This window comes from Leptopilina boulardi, unplaced genomic scaffold (assembly GCF_019393585.1).
Source record: "Leptopilina boulardi isolate dan_hultmark-lab unplaced genomic scaffold, ZJU_Lbou_2.1 LbouV2_330, whole genome shotgun sequence".
Classification (NCBI taxonomy): domain Eukaryota; kingdom Metazoa; phylum Arthropoda; class Insecta; order Hymenoptera; family Figitidae; genus Leptopilina; species Leptopilina boulardi.
The window spans coordinates 2637876-2656223 of record NW_026137897.1 but is presented as its reverse complement, the minus strand read 5'-3'; the positions used below and the strand labels follow the sequence as shown (position 1 = coordinate 2656223).

The window sequence follows — 18348 nt, the reverse complement described above, 5'->3', positions numbered from 1 at the left end:
GACTATTCGCTGCCAATCAGCGGATTTTAGCTGATTCAAATTTAGAGAGTATTAATTATTTGTAATAATTGACGAATTCTCAGGATTTCACTAAATTAATTAGAGCGTGTAAAAATTATTATTGAGGGGCGGAATTTTGATTATTTATTATTTTATTCCATTCCAATTGATCAAATTAAATTAGGATAATTTTAAAAATTAATAATTAATGAAAATATTTGCTTCGACACGTATACCGTAATCATGCTGATTCCTCAGCATCCGGTTGCCAGTTCGCAACTATAGTACTGTCAATCTAACGCGGTACTGTCTGGCGGATATACGCGCCGGTTATAAATTCTCACCTGGGATATGATAACTAAAAATATGAAAACTTATTTTCCCTATAGTTAATAAATTCCATCTTGGGTAGTATGAAACAAATATACCTATATATTGAGAAGGCAATAAAAGGAGGGAGACTCAGGAATGATTATGGAAAAGAAGAATCTTAATTTACCCTGGAAAAAAAAAGAATGTAATTTGTATCCCGAGTTGCCATTAGCTTCCAAGAACGTGTCGGAAATAAATAGGAAAATTGCATAAAGATATATAAATATAAATAATCACAGTCGGTGGTTTATTTTTTTTTTGCCAATGTGGCCTTGCGTTGGAATGATGAGTGCGGAAGACGCCTGTTATCAAACGCAAAGCGTACTTTTATATATATATATATATATATATATATATATATATATATAGCTTACACAGCTGTAGGCTCTGTAATCAACTTGCAGGCGCAGAGGCGCTACTCGATTTAATGGTAGACTCTCTTGTGTTGAAGCTTAGCATGGCCGTGTATTGACTCGGGGTATTGTACTATTCGACACGATCGTATCGTTTGGTCGTTCATTTACCGCGCCAATGACAAGATCGGAGAAAAACCGTGACTCTATACTACTCCCCTAACTTCTCTAACTCTAGCTCACGCAGCTGCCTTTCTTTATCCTTTCCTTTTTTTTTTTATTATCGAGAGAGGAATGATCGTGTACAGCGTACAACAACGATAACTCTGTCACCGGTTTTTGGTCTCTTATTTTATCTTCCTGTTATAGGACTGCGAACACACTTCCACAAGGATAAAACTCTAATGATGAAATGTTGCATTCTTTAGAGTCTTAAATTAATACTTTTTTGCAGTTACCATATATTAATCCCTTGAAATTGTAGAAAAAGAAGAAAATACTTATTGTATCACTAAAAATCTATTTTAATTCAAAATGCATTTAATTTAAATGCTCCGTAATTAAATTGTTATTTTCCATTATTAAAACTTGTAGAAAAATTTGGAGATCTAAATTCACGAAGGGAAATTTACATCCTCTTGAACCTTTCGGAAAAAGTTTGGATATTATGATACATAATAGTAGTATTTTAAATATGAATGAGAAATTCCCTTCCAAGTGTATATTTTGATATGAAGTAAATTCGATCAATGGAAGGTAAAGAAAAACACATAAAACAGATTTATGTTATTTTGTCAAGTTGCGACATATAGGTCCCTTTTTCCAATCCTTTTTCTCCAATCTTCCCAAATATTTTCCACAACCAATAATTCCCAACGAAAGTTTTTTCAAATAGATAGAAAAAAATTGAAAAAAATACAAATTCTTTTAAAATTAATTGACCAGAAAAATTTGAAAAATGTTAAAACTAATTTAACGGTACCCCATATGAGCGAAAAAGTCAACAACGGAACGGAGGAGTAGGTACGAAAAAATAATAGTCTGCAAACGGTACATGATTACAATCAGCAGCCAGATTTGTCATGTACAGAATTAACAACCGTATAAGAAAAAAAAAATATTCGGGAAAAATTAAGTTAGTATATTGTAACGCTGTAAAATTAAATTAATTTTACAAGTTACAATTTCTTTTGAATTATAAAATTCCTTATTAAATAATTTCCTTTGGAGGTTGCAAGGAATATTCCAAGGTTGGAATTTCCATTAGAATCGCCTGATGCTAATACATTTTAAACTAATTTCCCCTTGTGCTATTATATAGTGATTTCTACATTCAAAATTGTATTAGAAGATAATGGAGATATTATTTATCACCTAATTAATTAATTAGAAATTGAATCATATTGAGATAATTTAAATTACATGATTTGAATAAGGAAGCAATTTAATTAACCTGAAATTTCTCAGAATGTTAAAATTAATATATAAATGTGAAAATAAAACTAAATAAATTTTATTCAGTGGAATATTTAAAAATTTGGAATATCGTTATTCAGTGATGTAAAGTTAAGATTTAAATATACCCATAAATCGTCTTCATAAATTTTACCTTGGCTACATTTACCCAGATGAATACCTTCAGCCCCCAAAGGAAAAATAGTCGTGCAAAAGGAGGATACTATGAAACCAAGCAGCAGCGTAAGTGTTAGCTGAAGAATGCCGGGAAATTCTATGTCGTTAAGGATCATCTTCTGCCACGTAGGGTCGCCATTAAAATCTTCTTACCAGTTTTATAGCAAGGTTAGACCGGCGTTTATCACACTCACAATACCATATACCTCTTTTCCTATATATTCCATGCGATCCTATACGATTGCACTTTTTTCATTATATCCGCAGGTTTCATATTATTTCTCAAAGGGCTTCAGTTCCCGTTTCTTATATATAAATATAAATATATATATATATATATATTAGAAAACTGACTAGATATCCATAGGAATCAAATTATATAGAATGCATATGGTTATAACAAAAATAGCATACAATATTTCTTATACCTATATAAATATTTAAACCTGTCCATCAGCATTCTTATATACTAACAATCATCGTTCATCGACTATCGACATTCGAGATCAAGGACACAAGATGGGTATAAATAAATACTCGTTTCATGTATCTAGATTAATTCATATAATGGATTAGGATACAACGATCCTTTTGTTAAAAGGAATTGTCTGCAATTCTAAAAAATCTATAATTCATATGATATTCAAGTTTCATTCGACCTGAAAACAATACCAGTAGGTCAATTTAAATTTATATATTTTCTAATTACCCTCATAACAAAAGGATATCCCTAGGATATCCATAGGATATTCATAGGATATCCATATCAATGGTCGATATCCTAGAATGGTCCCCAGGATATCTTGGGATATCCAAACCGCCGGTCTGTGGGACATCCATAGGATATCCCAAGATATCCTGGGGACCATTCTAGGAAAATCGACCATTAATATGGATATCCTAGGGATATCCTTTTGTTATGAGGGTTGTAAGTACTTCTACATTTCAGGATTCAATTTTCTTATTTCGTTTAGTGAGTTTAGTGACCTGGCTCAATTGTGACTTTTTTTTTGAGAAAAAAGTCGCGAGATCTTTTTTATATCGCCCGCGTAACGCATACGAGTAGTTGCGGCGAGGTCGAGCAGTGCGCTTATACCCGTTAACGATAAATAGTTGATTACCGTAATCATCATATAGGCAACATCCGGGGGGCAAATTACTTTTACAGTTAAATAATTTACAAAATAAGTAATCAAGATGAGTTTACAAAAACAAGTCCTAAAACACAAGTTCCTTTGTGTACATGTACAATTAACGACATAATATTAGACATAGGTGTTGATTTGTGTCTTTCTAGTTGATTCTTACCTTATAAGCGTTTGTAGTGTAGAAATACCAGTTGATCAAGACCTGTAACATAAAATATCATTGAATTAGCAAAATTCATATAAAAATTCTAATGTAATGTGACATAATCTAATAAATTTTATCAGTATCAAAAAATGATCCCAATATCCAGATAATTTCTAAAAAATGATCCCAAATATTTGTATTAATTTGATATCTAAAATCGAATCAAAACAAATTTCTTGTTCCAATTTAAGATATCAATTTGTCACCAAAATGAAAACTATAATTATTAACACAAATGTTCCCACTTGGAAAGATTCCCTGGAAAGTACCCCCTGGAGGTTTTATCAGAATTCCGCCGGAACTTCCAACGTAATTCCGTCGGAATTCCATCGGAGTTTCAAAGAATTTCCGATGGAATTACAACGGAGTTCCGACGGAATTCCGATTGATTTTTGTTTCAAAATTTTTAGAGTCTGAATTCCGTCTGAATCCCATCGGAAATTCTTTGGAACTCTGATGGAATTCCGGCGGAATTCTGATAGAAGCTCCAGGGGGCACTTTCCGGGGAATCTTTTCAAGTGAGTTGATAAGATACGAATTATAAATTTTTGTTGATCCTTAATAAATGTTTGATTGCTATTAGTTAAGTTATATCAATAAAATGAAAATAAAGATTGGCATGTGATCTTGAAATATATTTTTGAAGACCTTAATACAAAAAGAATCCGGTTCTTCTTCGGATTTGGCGAAGACCCCTTTTTTTGTTAAGGACAGCATAGCAGTGTGGCACTGATGGAGCTGGCGAAAACGATCGCATAATTGCTTTATTACCTAACCCATTAGATGTTGCGTGCAAAAGAAATAAATTCCCTTGTCAGAGGTTCAAATAACAACATTCACAAATAATTTTTTATCTCCGGGTTACTTGAACTTGGTACATAAATTGTGATGTCCATAGAATTTAACGTTGTAAATCTGAACAATTAGATATAGAGAGAATCGATAAAAAAAAAAAAATAAATAAAACTCCAGTAGAATCTTTAAAATACTTGTGGTACTTTAATGTTTTCTTTAAGAGCAAGTTACGACAGTGGTTATGATGATCATGACAGTAGTCACGGTCTAACACAGTTTTTAACCTACGACTTTACTGCAGTACAAATAAAATTATATCTATTAGAATACCTCCGCATCTGGAGTAAAATAACGGTTAACATGATGGGTAACACCGGACCATTTTTATTTCCTCAACAAAATCCACATGCCGCGAGTCAAGACTTGAAGAAAAAAAAACACTTAGAAAGTCTCGACTTTTTTTTTTGATAAACATAAAAATATTTAAAAAAAACTAAAAATTGTCTACGGAAAAAAATAAACCTTTTACTAGGTATAGAAAAACTAGACAAATTATAGCCTTTAATAATTTTTTAGTATTAGTTTTTATAACTTAGAAAATTTTTTTTTAATTGAAAAGAGTTTATGTACTTTGGAATTTTTTTAGTTTTTTGTAAAAGACAAAAAATAATTTTAAAATATCTATATTCTTGTTAGAAAATTTTTAAATTTATTAAATTAATTTTATAAGAAATGTTTACAATTTTAAATTTCTAATTTATATTGCAACTTAGGTAAATAAAAAAATAAAATAAGGAATTAAAAATTCTCGCACACTCAAGAGAAAAACGATGTAAACCGCATACGCAGACCACACAGCCACGTTGACCTGGAGACCTTTTACCTAATACTTCTCTTTAAATGTCAAGACTGTATTACATACTACAACCAGCGTGAAAATTTTCAATATAGCTCAAGAATTCTAAATGATTAGGATATGCTTTAGGAATTTTTTAAAAATTACATGAAAGGTTCAAGTGTAAATTCTTGCCGCCAATCCATACTTTGTTAAAATTGCAAGGTTCTACACTTACAATTAGCTAATATTTCAAGTTCTATGAATTCCTTTTATCTAAGTTAAAAAGACTCCTTAACCCCTTCACAGTCGAGGCCAAAATCTCATAAGTGGGCTCAAAATGTCAGTAAATTTTTGAATGACCAAAATTTATGCAAATGTGTATACTATGGTATTTAAGGTCGCTGATTACGATTCCAAAGTTAGATTTTAAAAATTCAAAATGGCGGAGCCAATATGGCGGACGATTTTTCAAAAAATGGCAAAAATGATTTAAAAATACTTAAAAATTGTTACTCGGGGGTTTTTGGGGTCGCTGATTACGAATCTAAAGTTAGATTTCAAAAATTCAAAATGGCCGAGCCAATATGGCGGACAATTTTTCAAAAAATGTCAAAAATGATTTAAAAATACTTAAAAATTGTTACTCAGGGGTTTTGAGGGTCGCTGATTACGAATTTAAATTCAGATTTCAAAAATTCAAAATGGCGAAACCAATTTGGCGGACAATTTTTTCAAAAAATGACAAAAATGATTTAAAAATACTTAAAAATTGTTACTCGGGGGTTTTTGGGGTCGCTGATTACGAATCTAAAGTTAGATTTCAAAAATTCAAAATGGTCGAGCCAATATGGCGGACAATTTTTCAAAAAATGGCAAAAATGATTTAAAAATACTTAAAAATTGTTACTCAGGGGTTTTGAAGGTCGCTGATTACGAATCTATAGTCAGATTTCAAAAATTCAAAATGGCGTTACTAATGTGGCAGATAATTTTCTAAAAATTTAAAAATTAATTAAAATTACTTAAAATCTGTTACTCTGGGGTTTTGAACGTCGCTGTTTACGATATTCAAGTCAGATTTTGAAAATTCAAAATAGCATATAGTATGGGTGTGATCATTATTGTATCCATTTTGAATTTTTGTAATTCTGACATCAAATTCGGAATCAGTGACCCCAAAAACCCCCGAGTAACAAATTTTAGGCCAATTCAGTCTTATTATTGGGCTCAAAATTTATGTGCGTGTATACACGTCATCGACACTTTAAGCCCGCCTATTTCATGACGTGTATACACGTCATCGACACCCAAGGGGTTAAAATCTTTAATAAATTATATAAATAAATTTGGTTAAAATTATATTTTTGCAAGTCAGAAAATAGTTTTTGATGTTTTTTAGAAATAATATTCTCACACAGTAAAAAAACCGTAAACTCATTAGTATTTCAAATACTTATGGTGTAGTTCTTATAAGTTTAGATGAAAGATACAATTACATTAAAAATTAACAGAACTTTTCTGTTTTGCAATGCCGCGGCGACAGCAAAGAGGCCGCGACCCTTAGTTGAGAATGACTTTGCTATATTATCTCGCGCAAAGACTTATGAACCGTAAAGCCCATAGCATACCTGCACCCGGAAGAATTCATTTTAAAAGATTTCGCGACTCATGATGTGCTTTAACATATTTAACTGGTGCTACAAATATTATAATAATAATTTCTGACAGATTTATCGATTTATAACTCCGGGGTTAATTTCCATTTTTTTTTGATAATTTATCATCACAGTCATCGATTCGACTTGCACTTTCATTTAAAGTGAATTTTCTGATAACCCATCCCTAAAAACACAAGATATCTTGGGATATATTGATAATATCCCGCAGATATCCTAGGGATGTCCTATGGATATCAAAAGGATCTCTTAAGGATATCCAAAAAATCAGCGGTTTGCGATATAATATCCAATATATATTTTGTGGATGTCTTAGGGATATCTTGTGGATATCCTATGGATGTCCTGTTGATGTCCCACAGACCGGCGGTTTGGATATCCTAGGGATATCCTGGGGACCATTCTGGGATATCGACCATTGATATGGATATCCTAGGGATATCCTTTTGTTATGAGGGATTTTTCCCTCGTCTTTTTTGGTCATCTATTTTATTTCCAGAATTTGTATTTGTAAAACATTTTCTCACCTTCAGTGATATGAAGTCTACCAATTAGAAAATGATTTAACTAGACAAAGTAATAACCATTTAACCATTTATAAGCTAACTCGAGTATTAATAATTAGAATTTTTATAACAACTTGACTTGATGTTCCCGTTATAATATATAATGATACTCCACGCTTTGCAATTATTATATAATCGAGAAATTTTTCTAATATAATTATATTCACTTGGTGTCACAGTCTGTGGCTTTGATTCCATCTCCATTTACATGATAATATCTTATGACTATGAAATATATATATATATTAATCCAATTTAAAAGCAAATGAGCTGTAAGTATATTTTAATATTTATTTTCTCCTTTATATGCAATTTTTCTGAATTTAATTATATTGAAATTGTTTTAATTTTAGAAATTTTTCGAAAATGTTCCTGCTTTTTTTTTTAAGAATTATTCCAGAATGATATGAGAATATGCGATCTGTACGCGGGTTAACAGAAGATAACGGTACGGTCAAAACCTTTCGGCCGCATGACTCTTTGCGAGGTGTTCAATGCTCACTGTTTTCACAAAACAATTAATCACATCTCACGCCCGTTACGCAAGTAGTTGTTCATGGCTTGAGTTTTTTTTTAACATATCACCTTACAATCCCGTTAGATTCGTCAATAAAAAGAGTAGGAGGCAAAAGTCGATATCTTTTGATCATCTTATCTTATTTCTCAATCCATATATTATTATTTTGTGTAGGTTTAATTATTCAAAAAAATGAGTTTGACCTAAAATCTTCTTTATATGTACACGTAAATAAATTTTTTTAGTTTTGCCAAACTTGGACGGAAATTTTAGACAAAATTTAATTGATCACGGTACATTCCGTTGAGTTGATTCTAAAATCAGATTGTGAACAAAATGTTGTTAATTCACTGCGACCTTCTTCAACTTCAAACTCGTGCGCGCTATCTGATGGCTAATGAGATATAACTGAAATAATTGTGCTAGTTACCTATTGGATCCTATTAGATTATTAATTTTTTTTCAATTACAATCATTTTTTTGAAAAAACAATAAAAGTTTTAAAAATATTATAATAAAAATAAAGTTTCTCCATCAAGAAGAACTCATCCAAGTATATTCAAGGATTTGACATTGCCTTAAAAAAATACATAACAGTAACAAAGATTATACAAAAAAAATTAATTTGATTCAAATAATCCCTCATAACAAAAGGATATCCCTAGGATATCCATATCAATGGTCGATATCCTAGATCGTTCCCCAGGATATCTTGGGATATCCATGGGATATCCAAACCGCCGGTCTGTGGGACATCAACAGGACATCCATAGGATATTCACAGGATATCCCTAAAACATCCACAAAATATATATTGGATATTATATCGCAGGATATCCATGGGATATCCAAAGGATATCCAAACCGCCGATTTTTTGGATATCCTTAAGAGATCCTTTTGATATCCATAGGACATCCCTAGAATATCTGCAGGATATTATCAATACATCCCAAGATATCTTGTGTTATTAGGGATTGGTTACTTGATTATTATCAAAAAATTATTTATTTGTATTAAATAATTATTACATTTAAGTCGAAATAAATGGTATATTTGTTTCAAATATAGAAATATAATTAATTCAAATAAAAATTATTTGATTCTAGTAAATATTTATTTAATAATAGTTAAGTAACCGTTTATTTAAATTAAATAACTTTTTTTTTCTTTTAAAATACAAGAAAAATTCTTTTATGTGTTATAACTTTTAGACTAATTGGAATATTTAATTATTCTATTTTTGCTTAAAAAAAAACTTGGTCACTTGGGAAAACACCGATTTCTGGTATTTATTAAATTAAGTAAACAAGATTTTTAGGTAAAATCTTAAAAAAAAATTTCGCTTTTAAATATTTTTGATTGTTATAATTCTAGCAGTAATAATAATAAATTACACTGCAATTGAATTCCTTTAATTTAAATTTTTTAAAAATTTAATTTCTAATTTGCATTTTAATTTGTTTTAATTTAATTTTTAATTTACTTTATAATTTACTTTTTAATTTAATTTTAATTTAATTTTTACTTTACTTTTTAATTTATTTTAATTTCATTTTTAATTTATTTATTTTTGTTCATTTTCATTTACTAATTAATTAATTAATAACTAATATCATTAATTGTTTGATGAACCAGTTCATATAATTTTTAAAAACTTAAATTTTCATCGGGGTAAATATATTCAATAATAAAATAACGTTTTTTGACTTTAATTATTATATACTTTCTTTTTCATTGTTTCAATTTTTAATTATAAATTGTCAATAATTAAATTAAATTAAATTAAACTCCGATATTAGATTTGAATTGGTTTCTTTGTTTATCGATCCCCTTGGGATCGATTATGTAATTATTCTACATTTCGCTTTTCATATTCTAAAATCCACTTTTCAAATTTTGAATTTCACATTCCGCTTTTCATATTCAAAATTCCACGTTTCACGTTCATCTGAAAAATGGAATCCGGAATGTAAAAAGTGGAATTTAGAATGTAAAAAGCAGAATCTGGAATCCAAAATTTGAAAAGTCCCTCACAGCACCAGATATCCTAGGATATTCCAAAAACACCCCTTGGATATCCTAGGAATACCCCAGGGATATCCTAAGGATACTTTAAGGATATCCAAAGTAGCGGCGGTTAGGATATCCTAGGGATATCCCAGGGATATCTAAGGATGTCCCTAGGACGTCCCAGGGATATCCTAATCATTTCCCTCCCGCTCGTTGGAAAGGATATACTTTTCTCCCGCTAAACAGGTAAGAAATGGTGTACTTTCGGTGCGTGTGTTAGAACAAAAATTTTTCATTCGGTCAGTCTCATAAAAAACGAATTTAAAGTGTCGAAAATCGCATTTTTGGCTTAAATATATGCTCTAATTATCAACTTTAAGGCCCAGATTTGAAAGATGATTGACAATCACGGGAAACCTATTTGTATCAAAAAAATTGCTATCTCAAATAGTCAAAATTTGAATCATAATGATATCCTAGGGAGATCTTAGCGATATTTCTAGAATATTTTAACGATATACCAAGTTTATCCCAAGAATATTCCACGGTATCACTAGGATATCCCTAGCATATCCTCAGTATATCCCCAGGATATCCCAAAAATATCCTACTTAACGTCGGTTTGGATATTCTGAGGATATCCTCAGGATAGCCTAGGATATCCTATGGACGTTTTCAGGATATCCTACATTAGTTTAGGATATCCTTTTGTTGTGAGGGGTGGAATTTGGAATGTAAAAAGCGAAATCTGGAAAATTTAATTTGTAATGTGAAAAGCGGAATGTGAAAAGTGGAATTTGGAATGTAAAAAACAGAATCTAAAATGAAATTCGGAATAGTGACATAATAATTCTACAATTTTCTAAAATAAAAATATATGTTATTTTGAATTCAAAATTATTATACAAACTAATTTGTTAAGTTTAGATAGATTTTTAAAGTATTAGAAAAAATATTTCCAATTTTAAATATCAAAATTAATTTAAAATTACCGTCTCCAAAAACCCCTAAGAAGTGAATGAAATGCTTCCTTTAGCCCCTTGTTAATGTACTATTTTATTCCATCCTTTCTGCCCATCCATCATAAGCTTAACGTCCCTAAGACAGAGTTGGTTCAAGATAGAGTCAAAGAAATTTTAATCCAGGTCATTAATTTTTATCCAAATGGTATGCGCCACACCTCAGAATAATCTTTTTTTTACACACACGAAATCCAAGGTCCTACAGGGTTAATTTAATTGTAATTTCAATTCTGAATAGTTCTCTTCGTTCAGTTCAATAAAATTTAAAATGGGATTCCAATATTGGATCGTTTTTTTTTTTTATCAATTTATCATTACACCGGGTAAACATATCTTTCAGAATGTAACAAAAATCCATATGAAATAAATTGCTGGGATATTTGTGATGTAGAGAATTTGTAAAGAGTTTCGTGAACAATAAATCGATCCTCCGAACAAGAAACTATAACGGTTTTGCAATCACGACTCACGATTGTGATAGTAGGTCGACCCTCTTAGTCAGATATCATAGAATTTAGCTTTGATTTCCTTGATAGACATTGCCTTGAAAATTCAGTTTGGATCATACAAAAAAAATTTATTCTTTTCTGAATAAAATTTTTTTTAAGAAAAATTATTTCTTTAAAAAAAATTCTTTGAAACAAATAATCAAAACCTCTTCAAATTAATAAAAATCATTTTAAAGAAATGATTCTAAATTGTAACAGTTGTAAAAAAAGAATTTTGATTTAATTTATTTCATTGATTGGTACAAACAGGAGTAATAAGTATTAATGAAAAGACATAACTGTTAATTAGAACCAACTGTCGTCGTCGTCGTTCTAATTATGATAGTAGTATGAAAAATAAGAGTGAGGCCTCCTTAAGTATAACTGTTTCACTATATATTGACAAATCACGAGGATGTGAAATGCTTTTATATATACTAATCGAAATAAAATAATAATTATGTCAAATGATGACAGGAAGGTTAATGGAATAAAAATCAAATTATGCGTTATAAAATAGAAACGTTACATTGACCAAAGTTTGTCGACCTCATTATAGTCTCATAAGTCAAATCATGAAATCTGATGAGGTCATCAAACCTTGATTGACCAATCATTACTATATTTTACAACTCATAATTGTATTTTTATTCCATTAACCTTCCTGGTGATTATTTACATGACATATTATTATACAACAATCAAAAAGAAAAAATTTTTTTGATGTTATCTTCTTCTTATTTCCCTTCTGAATTACTTTAATGAAAAACCAACATATAAAAAGCGTTACGAAATTCCACGCGTTCCTGCACATTATTTCTATGCTGTCTTTTACGTCCTGTCAGTCACAGTATATACCACTTTTCAGTACATGTGTAAACGGCCTTGACCGTTAGTTTTATTCAAAAAAAAAGGAATGACCAATAAATTATGTCACTATATAGCGTGACGAAATCTATTTAAAATTAATTTTTTAACTCAATTGATATTTGAAATATATTAGGAATATATAATTAAAAAAAGTTAATTAGAAACTAAATTTTTAAAAATAATTTGCTATTATTTGTATAAATATTAATTTTAGGTGACCTTTTTTAATTGAAATAAAAATACAATAACGGAAGACACACCGAGAATAATCTGGACGCGATTCATTTCCGTTCAGTTTTTAACGGGATTAGGCTACTGATGTCTGATGGAATACGTAACTGTTACTTAGAAAATATTTATGTCTTATGCATATGGATGTGAGTAGTCATATAATAATTCCTGACATTTATGAGACATCACATTTTACATCACGTACGCTACTAATATACGTGATGGAATTAGCGATTCTCTAAAAATTCTAAAAAAAAGTTACTACAAAAAATATCACGTATTCATTCCACTAAAACAAATTCTCAATATTTAATTCATATATTATTTTCTCCCTTTCTTAATTAATATTAATGTTTATAGTAATATAAAATAATAATTACTTGTAAAATGATAAAAATGTGACAAAAAAACCGCATTTTTCTAAATTAAATTCAAATTACTTCTCTAAATTGATTCGTTTTAATTTTAATCACGTTTCACCGATATATATATTATAGATCAAATCAATATTCATCGTTGAGTCAATAATATCATAAGCGCAATGAATTAAATTGGAAATGAGAAGAGCGTTACAAAATTGCTTGGTTGCATGAGCAGTCAATAAACATTAGTGGAAATCGTTAAGATGTTGCTTCTTTACTGAATGGCTTATGGCAGAAAATGCAAAGTCACTATAAAATTAAACCGACTGTTTGCAAGTTAAATGAAATGGAATAAACATATACACTTGCGGAAGCCCTAAACAGAATTGGTTATAATTAATTGGATAGGAGAAACGAACAAAAAAAAAAAAATGTTTACTTTTATTTAAGTAAACAAGTTTTAATCCTTTCCGTGCAGAAATTATAATGCGGACCTTGAATATGGTTTCCCGCGTTAATTTTAGCTTGGACCAAAAACGCTATCTAGCAAACGAGTATATAGTAAATAACTTATATTAAAATATCATCTTCATTATATGATAATTTTAGTTATTATTTATTAAAAATCGAAAATAGTCTCTACCAGTAATTTTGTTGGATTTTAGAGGAGAAATGTTAAAGATTGTAAATACCAATCACTGATGTTCTTCACAATAAGTTTTCTTACCACTTTACGGAGTAAACAATATATAAAAGCTGCGATGTAAAGAAAATAAAGTGCTGCAAACTTTTATCCTATAAATTCCATTAAAATTTTTTTTTTTTTGCAATTCTTTAGGATTGGAAAGATATATCAAAATCATCTTTGACGTTTCGAAAAACCGGTTTCCGAATCAGAATTTATTAATCAATAATCTATAAAAAAAAATTTAAAGAAATTTTAATTTCTTATTAATTACCAGTGTTGCCGGAGCGAGAGCCCTCAACTTCCCGTCAGTCTAGTATATAAAATTCCCGATTTCTCTCGGAAAAATTTCTTAAATTTCCTTGCAATTTCCCACCATATAAAATTGTAATTTATTAGAATTATAATATAATATATAAGCTCTGCTAAAAACTTATTATTATTTGTATTGCTATTGTTACTATTTATATTGAATTTTTATGTATTTTATTTTTAATTTTTGAATGTAATTATCGTTTTATAAATCATTAAAACTTTTTTAAAATATATTCTGTTAGAAAACTTGAGTTTTAGTTAAAAATCTATTAAATTTGTGCATTATTAGAGTATTTCCCGGAATTTCCCGTAATTTATTCATTTCCCGTAAAATTTCCCAATGCTGTCAAAATTTCTCGTACTCCGGGAAATTTCCATGTAATTGGCAACACTGTTAATTACAATAAAATTTTATTTTTATCAATAGTAAATTTTTAAATGAAATTATTAAATCAAATTAATTAATTAAAAATTAACTAAGATAACATGAAGAATACTCGAAGGAATTGTTTTGGACCGATTTTCTTTCTTGGGACAAAATTAAAAAAATTAAAATGATTAAGGGACAAAGAAATTAAATATTGAATCAATTAATTAATTAATCTCAATATTTAAATGTCAAATTGGTACGTGAACAAGGCCACCAGGCTAATCACGTCAATCTTAACAAATAAACAAAACTAAATAAATTAATTATCTCAATTAATCAAAATTAATAAATTTCTTTATTTTTCATTTCTAAAATAATATAAAAAATTCAATTAGACTCGATATAATTTCAAATATTCATTAAAAAAAAATTGTTTACTTATTCATTTAAGAATAAGGATTCTTTAATTCGAGGAATGGAAAGAAAAAACAATGAAAATGGATACAATTGATTATTGATAAAAATTAAATGAATTATATTTCATAATTAATTTCAAAAATATTTAGATTAAATTTAGAGAATCAAATTCATTCTGAAATAAATTCAAAATTAGATGGAAATAGATACAATAGATTATAATTAAAATTAAATGAATATTTCAATTAATTTCACAAATTTTAGATTAAATTTAGAGAAATAATTTTAAATAAATTCAAAATTTGATTAATAATTGATTAAATTCAGAATTAGATTAAATTCAAAATTAGATAAGATTCATTATTAGAAAATTTAAACAATAAACAATTTTGAAATATCTTTTGTAAAAACAGAAATAAAATACCAGAAAATCCAAAAGATACAAAATGGTCGTTCTTTCCAAAAATTAATCTCCTTTGTTAATATATAGTTTTTGATGTCCAATCATTATTTGAGATATTTTTCCTTTTTTAAATATTTATCCTTTATATGTCTTTATTATTATTTGATACTTTTAATTAAATTTTTTGAGATTCCCAACAAAAGAAAATATGATAAGTGAAAAAAAGCGTCTTTAATGAAATTACATTAAAAAATTAAAACAGTTTGTTTTCTCATAGGAGAAATCTTTGCGCTTCATAAATATTTTGCAGTAAATCCTTCATTATTAATAAAAAATATTTTTTTATTTTTCGGGGACATAGCAATTCGGGAAAAAGGCAGTCGGGATTTTTGTTATTAGGGAAATTCGATTCGTGAAAATGACAAGATACCGTTGAAAACACATGTCACACAAATATATAATAATTTGATTTAAAATCAGATGCGTTTACTAATATATAATTCTTTTCAAGAGAATGGGGAGGGACGTAATTTAAATTTATTAATTATTTCGATTCCCCTCTTTATATTTTCAAATTATAAGAGAATCTCCTTAAGGGCGCTTTCACACCTTTTTGGCTGCCTGCCTGCCTGCCTGCAGGTTACCATGGCAACGCACGGGTTTGAGTGAGACAGAAAATTCAGAATATTCAAATTTTCTATCGCACTCACTCTCATGCGTTGCCATGGTAACCTGCAGGCAGCCAAAAAGGTGTAACAGCGCCTTTACAACTTGATCTAATTAAAAATTTCTTTTAGTCGATCTCCCTTCACTGTCTTAACCAAATTCGGACTGGTTAACCAAATTATTTCATTGTGATCTTATATTTATGTTTATTTTAAATTAATTTAATTTTACATAGTACCGCTTGTCTAGTCACGATTATTTATTTCATTATATATATTTTTTCAAACTAATGGAAGGATATAGTTATGCTGTATGAAAGCCAAAATGCAAAAATAATGGAATGTTGATGAAACATTGTTATCCAAAGGGAAATATATATATTAATAAAGTTGTTAGTTTAGAGGAGGCGGAATCAAGCAACTGAATATCCAGTTAGAGTGGTTCCTTATGAGATTGCGTTTCTTTCTGGAAGGAAGCAGATATGTTGTAATATAAGGTAGGCAGGCGGGCGAACTGTGGATGTGCATACTAACGGTGCCGCCACTCGTCGTTAAATTGGCGTTAAACCGGCGTTAGCCACGGAAGCCGGGAAGCAGTTGAAGATAAGTGGAGATATACCGCAAGACAGAATCCAGATCGGGGCCGCCAATTCTGTGTGCAATAATCCCTTTTTTCACCTAGATCTATTCAGTAAACCGCGCGATACGCACTTTAACGGTACGAGTTAGTTACTGTGTCCTACCTTCCTCGCATTGCCATCTGGTCAAAATTATTTATTTTTTAATTTGATGCGATTCTAAAAACGAAAATTTCTATGATTTCTTAGACGCGAAAAAAAAGCTAGCATATCTTAAATTAAATATATTTCATACAAGAGGGGAAACTGCAACCCATAATTATAGAACCTAATATTGCCTCAATGATTCATGAATAATTTTTGCAACTCAAAATTAGAAATAGAAAAACTGTTCTAAAACAACAAACAATTGAGAATTGTATTATTATGTTTGTAGAATGACTTTGTCATTTGAAATGCTGATCCAATTTCACATAATGTAAAATTTCCACTTTCAAAGTTAAATTATTGTATTATTTTTCTGCAATTAGTGCAGCATGTGAAAAATGAGCTTTCAGAAAATTCTTTGTTATCTGTAGGTCACTGAGTGTTACAATAACCTTCTTCTATCTTTCATATCCTTAATTATGTAAATAAAAATTGGCTGTTAACATAAAAATCTTCTCTCCGAAAAAAGTTAAATTGTATTTTTTTTATTTTATCCAAATTACTTGAAGGAAAAATGTAATTTGAAAAACCAGTGCAAGATGAAGTTGTGTTACTGATTTTTTTTTTCAGAATCATATATTGCAATTGCCGAAGCATTATTATATATCAATGAAAGGCATCGACACACTATTCCCTCGCGGACATGATGGGCTAATAGTAAAATAATGGTGAGCTCTACACCATTATTTTCTTGTTGGTCCGCCGACATCCAATGAATACGTGTGCCCATAAGTGTAACGGTGTTTGGACGCAATGGTCGAAGCGACCAAGCGGTTACCGTTGCGCGGTCCACAAATTCTCAAGTATGTAGATAAACTTGCCTTATCTCCTTCTCTTTTCTATTCTTTCTCTTTTTCCCTTCCACCGATCTCACGCACAGTAACAACATGCCATAAGACATGGAACTCTATCTTTTCTGTCACCAATTTTATGACGCCACTCAGCTATTCAACCGTTACAGTTTAACAATTTATGCATAAAATTTTCACATCCTAACGTACTTTTTTTTTTTATTACTTCACAATTTTGCAATGCGGTAAAGTCATTTGCATTTACAAACAGAATATTATGTGGTACTAACCGATAAAAACAAATACTATAATAAAAGACAAAATATTATTGCAGTATTCTTTATCAGTCAATAATTGGCTAACTTTGGTAAATTATTTAAAAGTTTTCAATTAAATTTATTCAATTATTTTTTAACTTTACTAATTTTTTATACAATTTGAATATTTATAGAATTTAATTTGAATTATTCAAATATTTTTAATAATTATAAACAATAAAAAAGAAATCAATTACTCAATTTGAAACACGTTTGAATTAAAACTTTTTTTGATAACTATCTTTTAATTTCATTTAATTAATTATTTTAATTTAAACTGTTATTTTATATATACACTAGATTCATATTCATCTTTTTTTTTTATAGAAATCTTCATTTAATTATGATAAACTTTTTATTACACCTAACGCAGAGAAAATTTTCTATCCGCGAATTAGGCTTTAACGTTTTTCGAATTGGAATCACGTCACATTTTCAACACTCCTTATTCTATTAAATATTGACTAAATAAATATTTATCACATTTTTTTCATTTTATGCAATTTTATAAGCA

General features: G+C 29.2%; 1 protein-coding gene across 2 annotated transcripts in view; it reads right to left on the bottom strand.

Moving 5' to 3' along the window:
- LOC127285220 (uncharacterized) overlaps positions 1-18348 on the bottom strand; it is an 80202-nt gene that overhangs the window by 42131 nt on the left and 19723 nt on the right. For both annotated transcript variants that reach the window (XM_051311108.1, XM_051311110.1), the window contains exon 2: positions 3666-3707. The gene's annotated coding sequence lies outside the window, so the exon portion shown is untranslated. The remainder of the gene's footprint in view (positions 1-3665; positions 3708-18348) is intronic.